Source organism: Halichoerus grypus, chromosome 4, assembly GCF_964656455.1.
Source record: "Halichoerus grypus chromosome 4, mHalGry1.hap1.1, whole genome shotgun sequence".
In the NCBI taxonomy this organism is placed as follows: Eukaryota; Metazoa; Chordata; class Mammalia; order Carnivora; family Phocidae; genus Halichoerus; species Halichoerus grypus.
The window spans coordinates 113998902-114021533 of NC_135715.1; the positions used below are offsets into that span (position 1 = coordinate 113998902).

Consider the following 22632-nt stretch of genomic DNA (forward strand, 5'->3'; position numbering starts at 1 on the left):
TTCTGGGACTCCATATACATGTATAATAAATTACTTGGTATTGTTTCTTGGCTATGTGGGTCACTGAGACTCTTCAGAAATTTCTGTTTATCTGTCTTCAAGTTCTCTGGCTGGCTTCCCTGTCACCTTCAATATGCTGTTAAGTCATCCAGTGAATTTTTTATTTTGATATGGCACTTTCAGTTCTATAATTTCAATTTAAATCTTTAGAAAAATTTTATTGTAGTAAAATATACATAATAAAGTTCATAATTTTAACCATTTTTAAGTGTATTTGATTCTTTTTTGTTTCCATTTCTCTTGATTCTTTTTGTGAATTCATCATGATGATTTTTTTTTAAAGATTTTATTTATTTATTCATAAGAGACAGAGAGAGAGAGAGGCAGAGGGAGAAGCAGGCTCCCCGCTGAGCAGGGAGCCTGATGTGGGACTCGATCCCAGGACCCTGGGATCATGACCTGAACTGAAGGCAGACGCTTAACCATCTGAGCCACCCAGGTGCCCAATCATGATGATTTTTTAATGTTCTTGATAATATTTATTTATTTATTTATTTATTTATTTATTTATAAGATTTTATTTTTAAGTAATCTCTACACCCAACATGAGGCTTGAACTCACAATCCCAAGATCAAGAGTCACATGCTTGACTGACTGAGCCAGGCAGGTGCCCCACATTCTTGATAATAAAGTACTTGCATGGAGGTACTTTCTGAGTCATTACAGAATCTGTTCTATTGCTGTTTTTTCTATGGAACTTGGATCAAATTTTCCTGTTTGTTCATTTGTAGAAATTTTTTATTCTATATTGGGTATATTATATGCTTCTGAGACTCTGGATTCTGTTATCTTCCTCTGAAGAATATGACTTTTTTTTTATCTAACAGTTAAATTACTGGCTGCTTATCTTTGTCTAATAAAGGCTTGGTTCTATGTTTTGTTAGAGTGGGTCTCTTTTGGTTTTGCCTTAAATCCTCAGGTGACTCTTTTAATACAGGAATAGTCTATACTCCTAAAATGTGGCCCTTTGGGGATTTCTATGGAAAGCCTAAGTTGTTCACCAAGCTGCATCAATTCAAACTCCAAACTCTGTCTAATGCAATGGGCAACAGCAAAAATCCCTTTCAGCCTTTCAGCTATTATTTTCCAGTAGGCTCTTTGGAGTCTTCCCCATGTATATATAGTTCAGGAGTGGGAATGTATATACAAATTTTTAACTCCCCCTCTGCACTTCCCCACTTTCCAAAATCTACCTCCCCCAGCCCCCAGTTATCAGCCATTCTTTCAGCCCTGAACTCTGGTCTTTATTACCTCAAGCCAATAGGAATGTGGCTTTCTGCTTCAGTTCTGGCTACTCCCACAACTTTTTTACATCAAAGGAAGAGCTATATAAATACAGATCTTGTCCAGCAATGTTCTCTTCTTTCAAGGGTCTGAGCCTCTTTCTGTTTTTGCCTACTTTTGGTCGATCTCCAAATAGTTGTTTTTTATTTATTTGTTTTAGTATTTTTTCACAGTTTAAAATTCTTATCATGGGATAACAAGTCTGGTTCAAGTTACTCCACCATTATTGGAATTGCAGTTCCTCAGATTTTTTTACTTTTATATTTACCTATTTACTTCATTATTTTATATTCATGTATATTATTTCATTTCATGATCATTTTAGTCACTTAGACTTAGGTTTGATTCCCGGCTGTGCCATTTATTATGGCATTACTTCAAATTTCTGGTTTTTAGTGTCCTTATATATAAAATGGAAGTGATCATATTTACCTTATAAGGTTAGTGGCTTTTGAATATTAAATATTTACAATATATGTAAAACATGTGGCACAGAGCTTAGAACTTCATTGGCATTCATAAATGCTGCTACCCTTTATTACCATAATTATTCTATAAGGTTGGAATGTGGATGACTTACCTAAGATTTTACTACTAAATAATAGGAGTACAGATTAATTAAATCAGTTCTTCAGGATAAGTTTATGCCTCCCAGGAGTTCCAGTTTCAATATTATCCCATGTAAGAAGCAGAAACTGCCTGATTGTAATTGCAAGGTTATAATATATGAAAAGCAAATAAACTATTTACATGTTAAATGAGATTTATCAGAATAGATTTTATATTTGTTTCCATGAGGAGGAACAACAAAACAAAGATTACTAGCAATAAGGCTACATGGTCAGTGTGCTGAGTGATGTCCTTTTCTCTTCTATGAGCCCCTAGGAGCCAGCCAACTGACTGGTAACCAGAAGATAACCATGGTAGTATTTTTTTCCCTATCAGAGAAGAATGAGTCTAAGTAAGTTTTCAATTTTAGAGCCAGACAGAATATTCAGTGAGAATACTCAGGCCTAGTAAAATAAGTAGCGTTTGTGTATATGGTAATTAAAGAAAATAGTAAAAAAATATACCACTAGGTAATGAACTATTCCGTCCTCTAGGTTTACTTGTAACTCACAAATGAATGATTTGTACCCCGGGCAAGCATGTAATTTCAGAAATTGGTTATTGAATGAGGTTTTCTATGAATAGTTAACATCATTGTTTGTTTTGTCTACTGAAATCTAGTTATGGATGTGTATATGTGTTAATATGTGTTATATTTTAAGTAATGCATAGGATTTTGTGTGTGCTTTTCAAAAACATTTCACTATAGAGGAAGCGATTTAATGCTAAAGCTAAAAAGGGAAACTGGTTGAGGTCACATCCACTCTCTCTGGTAAGCATTATTACAGTTACTATTCACATTTATGCCTATTCGGATAGAAACCCATCAATCATGTAAACTCAGGGCCAGATTCTGATCTCTAATGCATAGTATGAATTGCCACATATCTTTTTTTCCACCAAAAAAATAAATAAATAAATGCTCAGTATCATCTGAGATTAAAATCTGTCCTTTCAAATTGATTTTATTTTTATCTAGACTAAGAAGCAAAATGCAATGTCAGAAAAGGAAATAAAATAATTCCTGCCAGGATGTGGTTTCTTTTTTTATATATAATTCTTACAGAATCATGTATTCATATAGTTCTGTAATCATAATAATGGCTCTGAGAAAAAATAGAAAAATTATTATTTATCCTTTTTAAAATGGAATCTTTTTATCCTTGTGCAATCATATGTACTAACTTGGATTGTAGGGGAAGACCACGTTATAAAAAGAACATTACCTAGGTTATAATATATGAAAAGCAAATAAAGTCTATTTACATACTAAATGAGATTTATCAGAATAGATTTTATATTTGTTTCCATGAAAATTTAACAATTTTATTAAAGCTTACCAATGAAATATTTAAAATAATAAAACTGTCTTGTTTTTGGAATTTATGGTTTTTTTAAGTATAAGATAATTGCACAGAAGATTTGAAGATAAAATCTTCATTTACATTTTCTCTCAGCCAAAGAAATTTAGTTCAATTTACACAGTGTTATTTTTGAACAGTGTTTATTAAGAACTTTTTATGAGCAAAGCACTGTGCTAGGCATTTTTAGGGGATATAAAAATAAACCTGGTACCACCCTGTCTAAAAGAAGTGTGTAGCTTAGTAAGACAAACAAAAGCACACATGTCACACATGCATATGAACAGAGTGTGTAAACTTTCAGAGTATGGCTCTCAACAGTATGGTTCCAGGGAGCAGTGTTGGTATGTGCCATTTTTTATTGTATTTCAGAATTACAAGTGATCATTAGGAGAGCCTAGCATAGCACCAGGAGCATAACTGGTATACAATAGATGTTGAAAGAATAGATAAAATATTCTCTCATGGTTGGGGTTGGATAGCAGGCTAGATATGGTGTGACTGTGTGTATGTGTTAACTGTCCCTATGGCTAAACCAGTTATTTTAGAATTAGACTTTTTTTTCTTAAATCTGGATTTTACCATCTTTGTGACCTTGCACAGATTACCTCTTTAAACTCCATTTTCTTCATCTGTCAAATGTGGTGATAATATCTGTTTCATAAGTTTGTTGTAAAGTGTGAATGAGATAATGTATGTCAGGCCTATAGTACAGTGACCATAGTATTTTAGATTAGAAAATCCTGTTGCATTTACTATGACTGTTGGCATTATTTTTGCTATTAAGGGATGGGTAAAAGTACATTATGAAACAGAAGTAGTGAAACTATAATATTGACTTTATGTGTATGCAAGTGGCAGAATTTTTACTCCAAAAAGTGGCACTTCACTTAATCTACATTATTTTATTTTTTAATTAAGGAAAAATAATTTATGATTTATGAATAAAATTTATTATTAATTTTGTACTTGGTCCTTTTATCTTTGCAGAATGAAAACTCAAATAATCACTTAGTAATTATTATTAACTCTTTCATACACTTTTTATCCATTTCACAAATATTGACTGAGCACCTGTTGTTTGCCCGGCATTGTGGTAAACACTGGTGATACAGTGGTGAATAAGGCTGACCAACTTCCCTGTCATCAAAGTTTAAATTTAGTTGGAATTCTAGTTCATTGTTCACAGACCTGGATTTGCAAGTCCAGCCCTTCAAAAGTGGTTCACAGGTGGTTGACAGTGTCCTAGACACTGTGCTTGAGATTTAGGAAGTAGATGTCATGTTTCTTTCTTTGATTCAGTGAATTATAACAAGGCAGGACAGCATAAGACCTGAAAAGTTACATCTAGGAAGTAGATGTCATGTTTCTTTCTTTGATTCAGTGAATTATAACAAGGCAGGACAGCGTAAGACCTGAAAAGTTACTTCCTGAAAGTCTGTCATTTTAAAGGAATGATAAATTTTTGAGCATGCTTTACAAAATTATGAGGGCTTAGGTACAAATGAGTAACAAAGTTAGGTCAGGAAGTACATGATCACAATTGAATCTAACTCTACTATTAGAGTTCTCTTAGTTCTATTATGTAGCTACTTTAGGTAAAAATAATTAAATTTCTTTCTATCTTTCGAGTATTAGGAAACCTTGGGCCTGGAACTGATGTCTAGATTCACAGCTGTTTTCTCTTTAAAACTTTTCTTATATCTTCCCCACCATTAATCACCCTATTGCTAACTATAATGAAAGAATTTTGTTGATTAAAACATTCTACTCAGAAAAGCCCTTCTCTGCTTTCCTATTTATTGTTTGAATGAGAATTATTTTTGAAAGAGATTGAGCATTTGCAGTTTTGTTTCAAGTTTAAGTTCCTACTAATAGATTTGGGCAAGTATGCTTTTCCTTTTTGCTCAACTATAAAATACAGATAATAAAACTCACCTGATAGTTATATGATTCAGATTTTAAAATAAGATTGTAGCTTTAGAAATTATAAACTTCAGGGCGCCTGGATGGCTCAGTCGGTTAAGCGTCTGCCTTCGGCTCAGGTCATGATCCCAGGGTCCTGGGATCGAGCCCTGCATCGGGCTCCCTGCTCAGCGGGGAGTCTGCTTCTCTCTCTCCCTCTGCCTGCTGCGACCCCTGCTTGTGCGCTCTCGCTCAGTGTCAAATAAATAAATAAAAATCCTTGAAAAAAAAGAAATTATAGACTTTGATAGTTTGCTGTTGTTTTCATTAGTAAGAAATAATGATTAATTATAGCGACTACTATTAAATAAACATTTTCTATGTGCCATATGCTCCACATAGATTATTAGTAGTCCTTACACTGCATGCTGGAAATCATTATTGCCTAATTGTATACAAAACCAATATGGTCTCAAAAATATTAACTGACTTCCCCACAGACATTTGAATCAGTCAGTTGCAGAGTCAGAATTCAAACCCATATTTGTGTGGATCCAAATCCAACCACCATCACACCATGTTGCCTCTCCATTGGATATTAAAATGCAGAAGTGGAGTGAGAACATATATACAGCCTTAAAGTCCCTGTTATGATCTTATTCTTTTCCTTTAAAAAAAAATAATGTATTATATGCACATGTTAAGTCAAATAATATTGAGTGTCCCCTCCCTATGAGTCCACCTAGATCTAGAGATAACTGCTTTTAATATTTAACTGCTTTAATCTTTACTTCCTTTTAATTCCCAAAGTAATTAAGCTACCTATTTGTAAATAATGTGGGGTTTTTTTACTGCTATATCTAGGTTTACCATTTTTAGACATTGTTTATAGATAGAAATTATAGATAGGAATTATAGAAATTATAAACATAATCTATTATCATTAGATGATGACTTAGCTTACTTGTAGCTCTCTGTCCCCCCATCTTGCCAATATAGTTTAAAAAATAAATGTTTAGCTTATTAATGTTATGTAAATATTGTTCATTGCAAAACCTAGTATACCATAATTACATTTCCTTTCTTGTAGAGCACTTTTTATGGTCTAGAGTTTTTCTCTCATTCTCTGTCATGAGCTTTTTATAATTAGAAAGAATTTTCCTTTCTACCTATTTGTTTTCCTATCTCTGCCACTGTTCTTTGAAACCATGGTTGGTATAAATGTTAATTTTTATCCAGTTGTTTTCTTTTTTTGTAAGATTTTATTTATTTATTTGAGAGAGAACGAGAGAGAGGGAGAAAGAGTGCACAGAAGGAAAGGGAGAAGCAGACTCCCCACTGATCAGGGAGCCTAACGTGGGGCTCAATACCAGGACCCTGACATCATGACCTGAGCTGAAGGCAGACACTTAACCAATTGAGCCACCCAGGCACCCCTATTCAATTGTTTTCTTTGCTAAACTTTGTAGCAGGTTTTGTTGCAGCCTCTGCAACCCATCCCTGCCAGAAATCAGTTTTTAATTCTTAAAGAGCTTTTTCCTTTGTTTCCAAAAGTTTTCCAAAAGCCTTGTTAATTTTTTTTAAAGATTTTATTTTTTTATTTGACAGAGAAAGACACAGCGAGAGAGGGAACACAAACCGAGGGAATGGGAGAGGGAGAAGCAGGCTTCTGACTGAGCAGGGAGCCCGATGCAGGCTTGATCCTAGGACCCCCGGATCATGACCTGAGCCGAAGACAGACACTTAACGACTGAGCCACCCAGGCACCCCCAAAAGCCTTGTTTAAAACCTCTTTTGATAAAATAGACAAAATTTGAAACAAAGATCTTTGATCTTTTTCCTACAATAAATAACTTGTATAGTAGGGGGAATGTTTTATTTTAATCAGTAAGTTCTCTGAATAAATTAATATAGGTTTTCAGCATATCTTAAAAATACGTGTAACATCTACCTTTCTTGGATAGTGGACATTCAAAATATTGAAGATGGCAAATGTCACTAATTGTTCATTTGATCCATCAGAAGAGCTATTTTGTCATAGCATATGAGAACAGCCAGAGAAGATGGTAGCTCAAAGCCAGTTAGAATATTGAGTCCCTTTCAGGAGTATAACAACTACTTTAAATCTGCTTAGAGTCATTTGAAATAACACTTGCTTAGCATGTTGAGAATATTTTGTAAGCCCACTGTACCTAATGACTTATAAAATTCTAAATCCATTGAGGTTAATAACTTCTGATCATGCAGTTTTATAAAGAGAGATGAGAATATCAAACTTTGAAAATATGTCATGGTGAATCTGTTTATTGATAAATAACATAGTTATAAATGAAATGTGGATCTATAATGAAACATTGCATATTTAATAAAACAAGTTAAAATATACTTTCAGAATGTTTTTCAGAAAATAGGATTTTAAATTGAAGAAAAGAGAAAAAAATTCAATATTTGCAAGACTGTTTTCTTTTGAAAATATTCATGAAGTAGATCTATAATTAATGACATGTTAAATTCTACCTGATATATATTTATTTTTTTAAACCGTGTTAGGGAACAATAGGGGAATATTTATAGGCATAATACTATTTTTTTAAAAATAAAAATATATATTATATAAGAGCAAACTATAACAGTGTCTTTTCCTTAGAGTTATGGGGAGGTGGATTAGGGGGCTGTGACTTTTTACTTTTCTACTTCATATCACTTCAGGTTTTTTTCATAATGAGTATCTGGTTTTTTGAAAACAAGGGAAAAAATAGAATAGAGACATTTTAAAAGAAATAAGTAAAGAAAAGATAAAGATGGGGGAAAATAAAATTTAACCTTTGTGTCTTGTTAGTATGGTGAACTAGATACCCTACATCTCATGGTAAACAACTAAAAATGATATGCTAGATATAAAAATAGTATTGCATGCATTTATGAACTGGAAAGATGGTGTGAAAGATGGTGATGATTTGTTTATCCTACAAGGCTAAAACAAAACAACAGGGGTGCCTGGGTGGCTCAGTTGGTTAAGTGTCTGCTTTCGGCTCAGGTCATGATCCCAGGATCCTGGGATCGAGCCCCACATAGGGCTCCCTGCTCAGCGGGGAGTCTGCTTTTCCCTCTCACTCTCCCTCTGTGCTCTCGTTCTCTCTCCCTCTCTCTCTCTCTCTCAAATAAATAAATAAAATCTTTAAAAAAATAAAACAAAACAACAAAACAATAAACAAATGTAATATAAGTGCCATTCAGAGCAGGAAGCTTTAGAGTATTTGTTGAGCCTGGTAAACCCTGGCTAAGGTTTTCACAGACTCTTTCTTCATTGAAAGAGGAACAAGAGAGAGTCAAAACACAAGGTTCTTTATAAACATAAGTTCCCCTCAGCACAGACTTACAAATCTCTGCACCTTCATTGTGAGAGTGCATAATAAAATCAGCCTATCACCTCCCACAGCACTTCAAGAATAACTAACTGCTTCACATCTTGGTGCTGAGCGTAGTAAAATATCTCCCTGATCATTTGTAACCACAAGCTGGTCTTGTGGGTTTGCTACTGAACTTCACACTACATAGATGATATGAAAAAGAAAATTAAAGCCAAGAATTTAATGTGGTCCCAAGTTTAAAATCCTCCAAGTAGTTGGTAGAAGCAAACACAAATTCTCTCCGAAGGAATCCACTTTGAATACAGGACTCAAAAAATTCCCCCAAGTATAATTCAAAAAAACACAAATAACAAGATTACAATAAAAAATTACAATATAGGGTATCAGGAAAGAGTATCAGAAATAATAGAAGAATAAGATTTCAAACATTTCACATATTATTAAACAATATAAAACAAATCTGTTTAATAAATAAAAGATGGAATTAAGGCAATGATATTATACTCCTGAAGAAGGAGAATAAGATGGGGAGACTGGAACTGCCAGATATGAAAATTTGATATAAAGCCTTAGTAATTAATACAATATTATAATGGTGCAAAGATAGATGGATTGGCCAATGGAGTGAAATAGCACAGCCCAGAGACATCTCTGTGGTTGGAAACTTATTTAACAGAGCTGGTATTGTGATAAGGGTTGACTTTTCAATAAATGGTATTGGGTTCATTGATTATTTATTCAGAATAGGGAAAAAATTAAGATACAAAATTTAAAAAGTCATTAAAGAAAAGATTATTAAATTTTATTGCATTATAATTGTGATGTTTCTTCTCTCAAAAGTCATCTTAAAAGAATGAAAAAAACAAGTTACAAACTGGAGAAGACATTTCAACACATATAATTGAAAAAGAATTATCGCAAATCAGTACCCCCTCAAAAAAAAGAAAAATGGACAAAAGACTTTTTACATTTAATATGATTATAATTTCAGGTAACTATTCCTAATCCTTTTTTTTCCTTCGGAGATTTTATTTAAATTCAAGTTAGGTAACATATAGTGCAGTATTGGTTTCAGGAGTAGAATTTAGTGATTCATCACTTACATATAACACCCAGTGCCCATCCCAGCAAGTGCCCTCCTTAATACCTATCACCCATTTAGACCGTCCCCCCGACCTGACCTCCCCTCCATCAACCCTCAGTTCGTTCTCTACTGTTAAGAGTCTCTTATGGTTTGACTCCCTCTCTCATTTTATCTTATTTTATTTTTCTTTCTCTTCCACTATGTTCATCTAATTTGTTTCTTAAATTCCACATATGAGTGAAATCATATGGTATTTGTCATTCTCTCACTGACTTATTTCATTTAGCATAATACACTCTAGTTCCAACTACGTTGTTGCAAATGGCAAGATTTCGTACCTTTTGAGGGCTGAGTAATATGCCATTGTGTGTGTATGCATGTGTATCTCACATCTTCTTTATCTATTCATCAATATATGGACATCTGGGCTCTTTCCATAGTGTGGCTATTGTTAATAGTGCTGCTATAAACATTGGGGTGCATATGCTCCTTGAATCAGTATTTTTGTATCTTTTGGATAAATACCTAGTAGTGCAATTGCTAGGTCATAGGGTAGTTCTATTTTTAACTTTTTGAGGAAACTCCATACTGTTTTTCAGAGTGGCTGCACCAGTTTGCATTCCCACCAGTAGTGTAGGAGGGTTCCCCTTTCTCTGCATCCTTGACAACATCTTTTGTTCCCTGAGTTGTTAATTTTAGCCATTCAGACCGGTGTGAGGTGATAGCTCATTGTGGTTTTGACTTGCTATTTCCCTGATGATGAGAGATGTTGAGCATTTTTTCATGCGTCTGTTAGCAATTTGTATGTCTTCTTTGGAGAAATGTCTGTTCATGTCTTCTGCCCATTTCTTAACTGGATTATTTAATTTTTGGGTGTTGAGTTTGATAAGTTCATTATAGATTTTGGATACTAGCCCTTTATCTGATATGTCAGTTGCAAATATCTTCTCCCATTCCGTTGGTTGCCTTTTAGTTTTGTTGATTGTTTTCTTCACTGTGCAGAAGCTTTTCATCTAGATGAGGTCCCAGTAGTTCATTTTTGCTTTTGTATCCCTTGCTTCTGGTGATGTGTCTAGTAAGAAGTTGCTGTGGCCAAAGTCAAAGAGGTTGCCACCTGTGTTCTCTTCTAGGATTTTGATGGTTTCCTGTCTCACATTTAGGTCTTTCATCCATTTTGAATTTATTTTTGTGTATGGTGTAAGAAAGTGGTCCAGTTTCATTCTTCTGCTTGTGGCTGTCCAATTTTCCCAATAGCATTTGTTGAAGAGACTGTCTTTTTTCCATTGGATATTCTTTCCTGCTCTGTCGAAAATCAGTTGATCATATAGTTATGGGTTCATTTCTGGGTTCTCTAGTCTGTTCCATTGATCTATATGTCTGTTTTTGTGCCAGTACCATGCTGTCTTGATGATTATAGTTTTGTAATACAGCTTGAAGTCCGAAATTGTGATGCCTCCACCTTTGGTTTTCTTTTTCAACATTACTTTGGCTATTCGGGGTTTTTCTCGTTCCATACAAATTTTAGAATTGTTTGTTCTAGCTCTGTGAAAAGAGCTGATGTTATTTTGATATGGATTGCACTGAATGTGTAGATTGCTTTGGGTAGTGTAGACATTTTAACAATATTTGTTCTTCCAATCCATGGTTTCCTGTCTCACATTTAGGTCTTTCATCCATTTTGAATTTGTATTTGTGTATGGTGTAAGAAAGTGGTCCAGTTTCATTCTTCTGCATGTTGCTGTCCAGTTTTCCCAACACCATTTGTTGAAGACACTGTCTTTTTTTTTTCTTTTTCCATTTCTTTGTGTCTTCTTCAATTTCTTTCATAAGTGTTCCATAGTTTTCAGATGTTGAGCATCTTTTACCTCTTTGTTAGGTTGATTCCTAGGTATCTTATGGTTTTTGGTGCAATTGTAAATGGAATCGATTACTTGATTTCTCTTTCTGCTGCTTCATTATTGGTGTATAGAAATGCAACAGATTTCTGTACATTGATTTTATATCCTATAACTTTGTAGAATGCATGTATTAGTTCTAACAATTTTTTGATGGAGTCTTCCAGGTTTTCTGCATAAAGTATCATGTCGTCTGTGAAGAATGAAAATTTGACTTCTTCCTTGCTAATTTGGATGCCTCTTTTTGCCTTCTTTTTGTTGTCTTATTGCTGAGGCTAGGACTTCCAGTACTATGTTAAGTAACAGTGGTGAAAGTAGACATCCCTGTTGTGTTCCTGACCTTAGGGGAAAAGCTCTCAGTTTTTCCCCATTGAGGATGATATTAGCTGTGAGTCTTTCATATATGACCTTTATGATGTTGAGGTATGTTCCTTCTATCCCTATTTTCTTGAGGGTTTTTATCAAGAAAGGATGCTGTATTTTGTCAAATGCCTACTTCTAATCCTTTTACCTGTCTATCCACCTGCCCACTTACCTAAAAGGGCAAAATCAACTACCATGTTTTCCTCAGTTACAGTTTTGGAAAAAAAATTAAGAAGAAAATTAAAATTGGCACACTGAAAAAGTTACCCCTAACCTGATTCACTGCCATATCAATTCATTATTTCCTTCTCTCACCTTCTGACCTTTGACACAGTCATTATATTACATTTATTCTTCTTCTGTTCGTTACATTATCTACTTGAGAGCTACTGCTGATAATTCTCCCCAGACATGATTCATATAAACATATATCATTTTTGAGTTGATAAATATTTTAAAATTGTGCCTGTTTTAACTGTGAATCTTTTGGCCAGTATTATTAGTTATCTCACTCTTTTTTCCCTTCCATTGTTACCATCTAAATCTGTGATTCTCAGTCAGGGGCAGTTTTTCCCCCTAAAGGAACATTCAGCAATATCTGATGACATTTGGGGTTGTCATTACTGGTGGACTATGACACACAGCCAGGGATGCTCCTATGCATCTAACAATGCACAGAACAGCCCCCCACAACAAAGAATTATGGGGTCCAAAATGCAGTCAGTGCCATACGTGAGGAACCCTACTCTGTAACTGCCTTTCTAGCTACTTTCCTATCATGCTTGTCTACTTTCTATTTTTGGCTCTTCTGGACATTCTTTGCCCTTGTAGACCATTTTCCCAATGTAAAAAACAGTATGTTCTGAATTCTGCTACTACAACTAACATCTATCCATATGATATACCTTTTTCTTCATTGGGTCCCATAGAATAGTGCAGATAGTGGAGAATGACTTGACAGAAATAGGTTTGAATGAAGACAGCTAGGGCTTTCCTGCTCTTCTATAGATTATAACAGTGTGTTTTCCCCTGTAGATTATGACATTTAGGCAAATTAACGAAACTATAAAAAATCACACCAGGTAATGATCCCATCTTGTTTTTCATTCCTAGACTTTATGGAAAAGAAACATTTAATGGTTGGCTAGTTAAGTGTACTTTCAGAGATTTAGGTCATTAATTTTCAAAACAATTCTAAGAGAAATGTGATTATTCTTACTTTACAATAGAGAAAACTGGGACTTAGAAAAAGTAAATGTAAATGCCTTGCCCAGTTTCACACAAAAATTTGATTTGATCCCGAGTTTTCTAACTCAAGTTTAGTGTTCTTTCTACTGTTCCACTCTGCCACTTTATACTTTATTGCTTGCAGCATGCTTGTTTCATGTAGTTCTTTTTAAGGCTTTAGATTTTTTTGTCTAGAAAATAAGCTATTTGAAAAATAGTGTTTTTAAAAATGTGTCCTTTTTTCTTGCTTTCCTTAATTTTTTTAAAAAGACTATTATTTTAGAGCAGTTTTACATTCACAGCAAAATTGAGAGGAAGACACAGAGATTTTCCATAGTCCCACACATGCATAGCCTCCCCCATTATTAACATCACTTACCAGAATGGTACATTTGTTATTAAGGATGAACCTACACTGACATATTATAATCACCCAAAGTCCATAGTTTGCTTAGGGTTCAATCTGGTGTTGTACATTCTATGGGTTTGAACAAATGTATAATTTCATACAGAGTATTTTCACTGCCCTAGAAGTCCTCTGCTCTGCCTATTCATCCCTACTCCCATCCCACCCCTGGAAACTGCTGATCTTTTTACTGTCTCCATAATTATGCCTTTTCCAGATATCATATCATTGGAATCCTAGACTATATAGCCTTTTCAGATTGGCTTCTTTCATTTAGTAATATGCATTTAAGATTTCTCCATGCTTTCATGGCTTGATAGCTTTTTAGTAGTGAATAATATTCTATTGTCTGGATGTGCCATAGTTTATTTATCTATTCATGTACTGAAGGACATCTTGATTGCTTCCAAGTTTTGGTGATTATAAATAAAGCTGCTATAAACATCCATGTGTAGGTTTTTGTGTAGACATAGTTTTAAGCTTCTTTGGGTAAATGCCAAGGAGTGCAGTTACTTGATCATATGGTAAGAGTATGTTTAGTTTTGTAAACTGTCTTCCAAAATGGCTGTATCATTTTGCACTCCCACCAGCAATATATGAGAGTTCCTTTTGCCTCCACATCCTTGCCAGCATTTGGTGTTGTTAGTGTCCCAGATTTTGGGTATTTTAATAGGTGTGTAGTGGTATCTCACTGTTGTTTTAATTTGCATTTCCCCTTTCCTTCATTTCTTACCCTGACATAATTCAGAGTACTTAATATAGTGCTGTGGGTCTAAAAAAATTCTTAATAAATATTCTTTAAAAAGAAAAAAAGTAGTGGTGAGATGGGTGCAAAGGGGAAAGGTAGGAATGCCTGACTTCTTTAAAACAATGTAAGAAATCTGCCAGAGCAATTATTTCAAAGCAGAAAAGGTTAGATTTGCATTATAAATTAGGACTTTGTTTATATTTCCTTTTGATACAAGAAATACTGTACTTCAGAAGTCTTTATTGATGTATTTGGATCATATATCTCACTGATTTTATGTCTTGTTGCAGTGAGGTTAAATGTCGTTAGGTAAAGAAAGGCAAGAACTGGGTGCCTGGGTGGCTCAGTCAGTTAAGCGTCTGCCTTCAGCTCGGGTCATGATCCCGGGGTCCTGGGATCGGTCCACCTCAGGCTCCCTGCTCAGCAAGGAGTCTGTTTGTCCCTCTCCCCTTGCTCCTACCCTTGCTCATGCTCTCTGTCAAATAAATAAATAAAATCTTTTTAAAAAAATCACTTTCAATTCCTAACAACTAGGAAACCCAATAAAGATTTAAAAAAAGAAAAGAAAGGCAAGAACTCCCATGCATTTTGTACTTCTTTATTTTTTTAAAAGATTTTATTTATTTGACAGAGATGGAGAGAGCACGAGCAAGCATGCACACAAGCAGGGGGAGTGGGAGAGGAAGAAGCAGACTCCCCACTGAGCAGGAAGCCCGATGTGAGACTCAATCCCAGAACCCTGGGATCATGACATGAGCTGAAGGCAGACGCTTAACCGACTGAGCCACCAGGTGTCCCAACTTCAAAAAATGATTGGTCTTCATTTTTATAATATTTTTAGTTTGTATGACCATTTTGACGAAAATGACAGAAAGGTACTTGAAAGTATTCAATATCTATTCATAGTATTTTTAAAAAACTTCCCAGTAGCATACTACACCTAACAAGCTAGATAGAATTGTCCATATAAATTTATTTAAAACATACATTTAAGGCCGCCTGGGTGGCTCAGTTGGTTAAGTGTTCCACTCTTGGTTTTGGCTCAGGTCATGAACTCGGGGTCATGGGATCGAGCCCCACATCAGGCTCCCCGCTTAGCGTAGAGTCTGCTTATCCCTCTCCCTCTGCTCCTCCCCCTGCTTACTCTCTCTCTCTCAAATGAATAAACAAATAGGATCTTTAAAAAAATTAAAAAATAAAACATTTTACATAATTTCTATTCAATTTAAAATATTTGTTCGTCATGGTTCTTAAAGAGTGGTGGTCATTTTTCAGAGGAATTCCTTCATGTTTTCAGAGGGAGTGCCAAGTTCTGTAGGTTTAACTGAGTACAAATGAAAATAGTTCAAAGATAATGTTTAGCAAATGTATACCTGTTCAGCAATTAATGCAAGTGTTGATTTCCCCTAACATCTTACTTCTGTATGTCAAAAGTACAATTCATTTCTTGAGAGAGAAAATAAGTAACCATTACCTTTGCCTTGATTTCATCAGCAAGATATCAGGGCAAAGTAATAAGTATATTAGAGAAATGGATATATTTTAAAGGTCAGGTGAATGGTCTAACTGAAAATGATTCTCAACTAAGTGTGATGATCATTTTTGTTCCCTCCGACTTCACTCCCTAAAGGAAGTTTGGAAATGTCTAGAGGCATTGTCGACTGCCACAGCGATGGCAAAGAGTTACTGCCATTGGAGAGTGCTACTAGAAGGGTCCAGGAGCCTCACATTTCTTGCAGAGCATGGAACAGTTCCATCTAACCAAGATTTTTAATATCAAATGATAAGAGGTATCTCATTAAGAAACCCTGAAAGATAATGATTCATATTCATATTCTAATTATGAATATGTATAAAATACCAAGTATCTTTATGAGAAATTTCTGAGAGTTAAGGGATCTCCATGGCAAAATTTTTAAACTTAACAAACCTCATCTAGTCCGTGAAGATGTTTCATGGGGAAAAAAATCAAGTTTATCGATGTCACATGGCACTGTAGTGTTTGAAAAATGTACTCTGACTTGGGATGCCTGGGTGGCTCAGTCGGTTAAGCATCTGCCTTCAGCTCAGGTCTTGATCCCAGGGTCCTGGGATAGAGCTCTGCACAGGGAGCCCGCTTCTCCCTGTGCCTGCCACTCCCCCTGCTTGTGCTCTCTCTCTCTGACAAATAAATAAATAAAAATCTTTAAAAAAAAAAAAAAAAGAATGTACTCTGACTCTAACATTGTTAGAGACATTTTTCTTCACTGTTGGCCCTTCAGAAAAAGGCCCAGATATGGAAATAGTGACTTAATTTCTTATGAGATTATTGAGGTTGGGATACTGAAACTCAGCAATGACAATTGGCTTAGATCCAGATAAAAGGGCTCATCACCAAATGGCCTGGTACTTTGGTAGAGGCTAAAACCAAAAGGAAAGAGAGCTCTAGTAGGACACTGTCCTACCACCATCCCCACCACAGACTGAGAAAATTGATAAAGAAAATTGATATATATTGACCACCTGTTATTTGCTAGACATTGGGAAAGACATATTATATATATTCATTCATTCATTTGTACAATAAAATTTTGCTCTGATGTATAATAGAAAAACCACTGGGGGATGCATACCTCCTGCAATCCAAGAACATCCAGTTTGGGGAAGGAGACAGAGAAGCAGTCAGTTGTAACTACCTGTGTTAAATGCTATGGTATAGAGTACAGACTGGTGCAGTGGGGTCTTGTACATTTATTCCTGCCTTGGGAATTGGGAGATCAGAGAATGTTTTAACAGAGGATGTGACATCTAATTGAGTCCCATTATGTCGTCTAATAGCAAAAAACCTATGTCATAACATATTACTCCTGTTTATAGATAGGACGACTGAAGTACTGAGAGGCTGTATAATCTGTGTAAGGCCATATAATAATAATGGCAAATATTTACATGGCTCTGTTAGAGCTTTCTGTTTAACGTAATCCTTATAACTTCTCTATAATATAGATTCTTTTGTTATTTCAGTTTCACAGTTAAGAAAACTGAGTCCTACAAATTTAAGTAATTGTTCCAAGGTCATATATTAATAAAGACAACGTTGACATTTGAACCAAGGCAAATAGATTGTAGTGTCTGTGTGCTTAACTGTGTAGTGTCTGTGTAGCATACACTTTCCCTCCTCCCTAGCTGATCATTAAATCTGGTTCAAAACTTAGCAGTCAGACTCCAGAACCCATGTAGTTAAGTGACAGAATGAGATTGACATCTTAGAAAGACTGTTTTAACAATAGTAAAAACAATGAACTGAAATAAGACAGACCAGGAGACAGGAAGACCAGATAGAGGAAAATGTGGATGCTAGTCTAATCTAGGGTAGTGGCAACTAATGTGTACAATAGTGTACAAATGCAAGAGATTAAAACAATTAGAGAGATCAGGACTTGGTGATTAATGAATATAGAGTATGAAGGAAGCAGAAAAGTAGGAATCACACTGAGGCTTTTTGTTTGACCAAGTGCACGTTGATGTTGGGTTGGAGAATACAGGAGAAAAAAAGATTTAAGGAGAAAGGTGCTGAGTGTTTCATTCACTTTAAATTTTGTGTTTGAAATGCCCATGCCCTTAAGGCACACAAATGAAGATGTCCAGAAGGTAGAGACATTTGTGAATCTGGAGCTCAGGAAAAACATCAGAGCTGAGAAATAGAGGAAAAGTCCAAGCAGGAAAATGTAGGATTGCCAAGCACGTGTGAAGACATAATTGTCGTTTCAGATCAAAATATATCATGGCTCAAAACTATACAGTTGTGGTGGCAGGGGGAGGGAGGGAGGGAGGGAAAGAAAGAGAGACAGGAGAAGAGGGACAGAGAAGAAGAGAAAAAAGAGAAATGTTGGAAGGCATGGGGGAGGATAAAAGATTATCAGTACTTAAAAGTTAATAAATCTTTCCCTATTTGCTCAGCTTCAGGGCCATTTTTTTGTGTTTTATATATATGGGAAGGGTGGAGAATTGAAAGAAGCTGAGAAAGCTTGATTGATTTACATTAGCAAGTTAGAGGGAGAAAATAGTCAATCCAGAAAGACTAGAGGAAGGGATGTGTTGAAGGAAAAAGTTATATTGGATGGAGCTTAGAGAGATAATTTGAGGAAGATTTAGGGGTCTGAGATGAGATTCTGGGGCAACTGCCCTACCCTGTAATTTAAGGAGATGACAAAAGAGAATTTTAAGATTTTTTACTATGCATTAGCAATGGAATCTTACATTAGTTCTTCTTCATGAGAGTTCAGTAAAGATTCAAATTCTTTTTCTCACTTTTCAGTGCTTTTTTGGATATGAGCTGCCGTTTTGTTTGTTTTTATCTGAATATAGCATTGTTAGTCTGGCCACAAGGCAGTTTGACTTTATATGGATCATACTAATTTCTCTACCAGACTGCAGTAACCAATACATAGTATTGAAGAAAGCAGACATTTAGATTTATGCATAGGTTTCACAGTCTGATGAAATAGAGTTGATCATATTGGCAAGTGGTGTTTATGGTGGAAGTATACATGAATTAAAAGTGTAGGTATAATGTGAGCCATGAAATAAGGAAGCAGAGTTAAGAATTTAAGGTAAATATTGGATATGTGAAATTTTAACATGATCTTATTGAATCCTCAAAATAATTTACAAATGAAGAGATTATGGGCTACAGAGATTAGATCTATTGTCTGAGTTCAGACAAATAGTAAATATCATGGCTGGTATTCATACCTGATCTTTCTGGTATTTATACCCATGCACTCTCTAGTAACCTTTTGACCTAACTAGAAAAATAGTGGCAATTTCTGAAATGCAAGAGCATTAATTGAGGATAATTGGTGATAATTGCTAGGCTGTTGTACCAGTCACCAATTGTGCCAATTGAGAATTATACCAGGATTCTTCATTCTAAATAGAATCTAACTTGTCTGAAGCAGAAAAGGACCTTTTTGAAAAAATACCATAATAGAGCTCTACAGAATCTATAAGGGCACAGGAGAAACAGGCTTAAGAACATAGTAGAAACCAAAAAAGGCAAAGCCTAGCCAATATCATACCATAAGAAAATTCTGCTTTAGAAGTTGCTGTTAATGTACCACTGGACATTCTTTGTCATGCTGCTGTGCTCTGCTACCCTTGGACACTCTTGGAGTTTGGTGTCTCAGTTTGGCCACAGGTTCAAGGAGTAATCTCTAATGATTTTCTGTGTCTCTGCATTGCTTTCACCGAATTCAGAGCTCTGAATGGAAATGTTAGTTTGGCTGAACCTAGGTCACATTACTGCTCATTAGTAATTAGTTTCGAGATCCCCCAAAGAAGTGTGTTCAAATACTGGGCAGCCTTCAACAGATGTCACTTATACACACACACACACACACACATACACACACGCTTGAATATTTGATATTACTTCCCAGTGCCAGAGATTTTTCATTAAATTGGTAACAGCATGATATTAGAACTCTTTTCTTTTTAAATTTTATGCTTTGTGGGCGCCTGGGTGGCTCAGATGGTTAAGCGTCTGCCTTCGGCTCAGGTCATGATCTCAGGGTCCTGGGATCGAGTCCCGCGTCGGGCTCCCTGCTCCTTGGGAGCCTGCTTCTCCCTCTGCCTCTCTCTCTCTCTCTGTCTCTAATGAATAAATAAATAAAATCTTTTAAAAAAAAAAATAAATAAATAAATAAATAAATAAATAAATTTATGCTTTGTGTCCAAAACATAGTGTTCATGATAGAAAGGTAGAAAAATATAGGTAAAGGAAAAGAATAAAACTTTTGTTTATCCTAGTACTGATGGTAAATAACAGCAATATTTTTGTGTATATACTTCTAGGCTTTGTTCAATGCATAGAAGTAAACTTTTTTACCAAAATAGTATGATAATACACATTATATTACTATCTTTTTAAAGTTTACAATTTGTCCAAAACATCTTTCTGTGACAATTTTAGAAGTACATGCTGTTCTACTGTATGGATGTCATAATTTATTAATTTATTAAAAAATCACATATCATTGAACAATTAGGTTGTTTACCATTTTTCCCGATGAACAACATTTTGATAAAAAATGTTTTCACGTTGTTAGATTACATCAAAAAAAATAAATTGCTAGCAATACACTTGCTTGGTCAAAGGTATCATGTTTTAAAGGCTTTTGGTTAATATCTTCAAATTACTCTTTAGAATATATGCATATAAATGTGTGTTCATTTTTCCCCAAAGTGTCAATATGGACATTTCAAGTTTTTTGTCTTTGCCAGTCTGATAGATGAAAAATAGGATTTTATTTCTTTCATTTATTCAACAGATATTTTGTTATAGGTTTGACAGAGGCCAAATTTCTGGGGAGAGGCAAGCTCCTTGCTCTTGGAACTTACATTTGAGAGCATGTGTGAGGTGGTAGGATGGCGAGAAAAAAAGATGGGGTCAAGGAAGAGAAAATATAAATTTGAAAAGAAGGGAGAATTAGAGGATAATTCAGATGGTAGCTTGGACTAGGGTGGAAAAGAAATGTTTCAGGAAAAGTGGGAAAGCATCTCTCTTTTGATTTTAATATCAAAATCAGGCAAAGACAATAAAAAAAGAAAACTTATGAACCAGTTTCACATGGAAACTTTGATGCAAGAACTGTAAATAAAACATTAGAAAATTGAAGTGAATAATGTTTATGTGTGTAAAAGTTATCTCCTGACCATGTAGGCTTTATCCAAGGAATTCAAGAATGGTTCAATTTAAAAAAAAAAAAAAAAATGCCAAGGTAATCTAGTACCTTGAATATTAAAGGAGAAAAACCATGTGTTCATCTTAATAGATGTATAAAAAACATTCAATAAAATTCAACAATAATTATATGAAATACTTAACAAACTAGAAATAGAAGGAAAATTTCTTAATCTGATAAAAAAGTACCTATGAAAATCTTAAAAATAAAATTTATAAAATAGCAAGCATTCCATTGAAAATCTGAAAAAAAAAAAAAAGGTGCCTATTGTCATTCCAGCTTCTCAACATACTAGAAGTTCTACCCAAAGCAAGAAGAAAGGGAAAAGAAGAGAAATATACAGATTGGCTAGCAAAACACAAAATGTCATTATTTGCAGATGTTACTATTATCTATATAGAATTAAAAGAAGATAGCAAGTTTGCTGGATAAGAAACTCACAAAATCAGTTACTCCCCTATTAGCCAATAAGGGAAAGGGATATCAATCATAACAAAAATCATATCAAGGATAAACATAAAAGGAATTTCATGTACAATTTAGCTGAAGAAAATTATAAAACTTCGCTGAGAGATATTTAAAATCACATTAACAAAGAGATAAATGTTCATTTGACTAAGTACAATAAAGATGCAAATTCTCCTCCACATTAGTCTAGAAATATAATATAATCCTAGATTTTCAGGGGTTTTATGTTTGGTTTGTTTTGGTTTTTTTAATGAATGATTTCACTGAACAAATATTCAGAGACTACTGTATGTCAAACTCTGTGGAAGCTGTTGGGATACAGCAAAGAATAAAATAGAAATCCCTGTCTTTATGGAGCTGACATAAAGGATTCTAAGCTTCATCAGGAGCTATTCCTAACATTTATTGAGGAACAATAAATACTAAGGAGGTACCAGGGAAATACTGATTGGGGAGAGAAAGAAGGGTGGGGAAGAGAAGTAATGCAGGTTTGGCCATCTATTCATTTGTAAACTTATTGTAAAAGTTTTAATAACTAAAATTGTGGTCCTGAGGCCAAAATAGATAAAAAAAGAACAGGATAAAAAAGACAAATAGGCCCAAATATAGAAAAATTTACAGCATGATACAGGCTTTTCACTTGATCTTAGCCAAAAGACCGCAAAGGGATGATACAGGCATTTCAAATTAAAACAGGGAAAGCATGGATTATTCAATAGTGTGACAATTAGAGTAAGTCCACTAATCTCACAATTTTCACCAAAATAAAGATTAAATGGATTATAGATGCCGTAAATTTTCTATTCTTCATTATGAAATATTTCAAACATACTAAAAAAGTACAGAAAGTAATTGAAAACTCAAATCAAACTAAACACTTAATCCTGATTTAACTCCCACTTCTTAAAAAAAGTAATGATACATACAGGCACTTGGGTGGCACAGTTGATTAACAACCGACTCTTGGTTTCTGCTCAGGTTGTGATCTCCTGTTCCAGATCCAGCCTCACGTAGGCCTCCATGCTCAGTGGAGAGTTAGTTTGAGACTCTCGCTCCCTTTCCCTCTGCAGCCCCCTCTCTCGCTCTCTCTAAAATAAATAAATAAATCTTTAAAAAAATATTCAA

At 34.8% G+C, this 22632-nt stretch overlaps 1 protein-coding gene across 4 annotated transcripts in view; it reads left to right on the plus strand.

Annotated features, from left to right (window-relative positions):
* MBD5 (methyl-CpG binding domain protein 5) overlaps positions 1-22632 on the plus strand; it is a 437846-nt gene that overhangs the window by 230808 nt on the left and 184406 nt on the right. The gene's annotated exons all lie outside the window — the stretch shown is intronic.